We start from the raw sequence: 1,039 nt of genomic DNA on the forward strand, positions 1-1,039 counted from the left end.
ATTAATGATTAATAGAGCTACACAAGGGATGTCTGGGTGCACGTCAGTGTGTGTATGTGTTGTTGGGGGAGGGAGGAGGTAGTTCCTCGACCTTCGTTGTCATAGTAACAACAAAGGTGGAGCGATATTTTAACAGAGGGGTTGGGTTGTTTGTTAGTTGAAGTCACGTGACGTGCCGACGGGGAATGGGGGCGCTTCCTGTTTTACTCCACTGAGACGCTGTTGTCAGTTTCAACAAAATGGCTGCTGGAGCGCCACAAACGAAAACCCAGTGAACGCTTCACGTCAGAGCAGTATCCTTTTAAATGGATGCATTGGAATTTCCTTACCTTCTGAGCATCGGGACATTTAACTCGCGTGGACTCGTGTACATACATATTAGCGAACGAAAGGCATGCTGAGATATTCCCTTTACGCACTTTATATAAATCCAAAAGCATACAAAAGCTCAAGCTGCCCAGTGTGCGCGCGCGTGTGTAGGTGCTCCTGAGAATCGCCGAAATGTTACAGCTGATCAACCCTAAGCTTGCTTGCTGACGTGCAAAACTGTCGTTTAATGTCATTTTCACTGTTTGCACTGGTATTTCAGAGTTTTTTTTCCCCCTCTCTGGACAAATGTTGAGGTGAATTTCTCAACTAGAAAGTCGGGCTCGCCATTGCAGCTCACTGCAAGAGTGAGCGTCTGATTGCGACTGAATAGGATCTGATCTGTGTGTCAGTACGGGCATCGACAACATCCTCCTTCACCATGCAGCTCATGCATTACATTTGAACAGCAGACTGCAGTTGCTCCGTGTGCGAAATAAAGGTAAGGTGAGACATTTAAAAAAAACAAAAAAACAGTTATATAATATTTAAGTGGACGGGGTGTGATAATTTTGGTATATGGTGACAATGCGTCATTGTAGCATTTTCTTTTGTGCTATTTTGTTTCTGACCGAAGAAGCGCAGAATTATTGAAATCACCTGGCGCTCGCAGGTTTATTTAATAACATGTGCTTTCTGTTCTGTTTTGATGACTTTGCGTGTGCAAGTGTTT

The 1,039-nt window shown here is 44.2% G+C and overlaps 1 protein-coding gene across 1 annotated transcript in view; it reads left to right on the forward strand.

Annotated features, from left to right (window-relative positions):
* The first annotated feature begins 230 nt into the window (after window positions 1–230).
* LOC107753100 (trinucleotide repeat-containing gene 6C protein-like) overlaps window positions 231–1,039 on the forward strand; it is a 75,087-nt gene continuing 74,278 nt past the window's right edge. The window contains exon 1 of the mRNA XM_016569216.1: window positions 231–808. The gene's annotated coding sequence lies outside the window, so the exon portion shown is untranslated. The remainder of the gene's footprint in view (window positions 809–1,039) is intronic.

The sequence above is a fragment of the Sinocyclocheilus rhinocerous genome, unplaced genomic scaffold, assembly GCF_001515625.1.
Source record: "Sinocyclocheilus rhinocerous isolate Xijiao unplaced genomic scaffold, SAMN03320098_v1.1 scaffold191, whole genome shotgun sequence".
In the NCBI taxonomy this organism is placed as follows: domain Eukaryota; kingdom Metazoa; phylum Chordata; class Actinopteri; order Cypriniformes; family Cyprinidae; genus Sinocyclocheilus; species Sinocyclocheilus rhinocerous.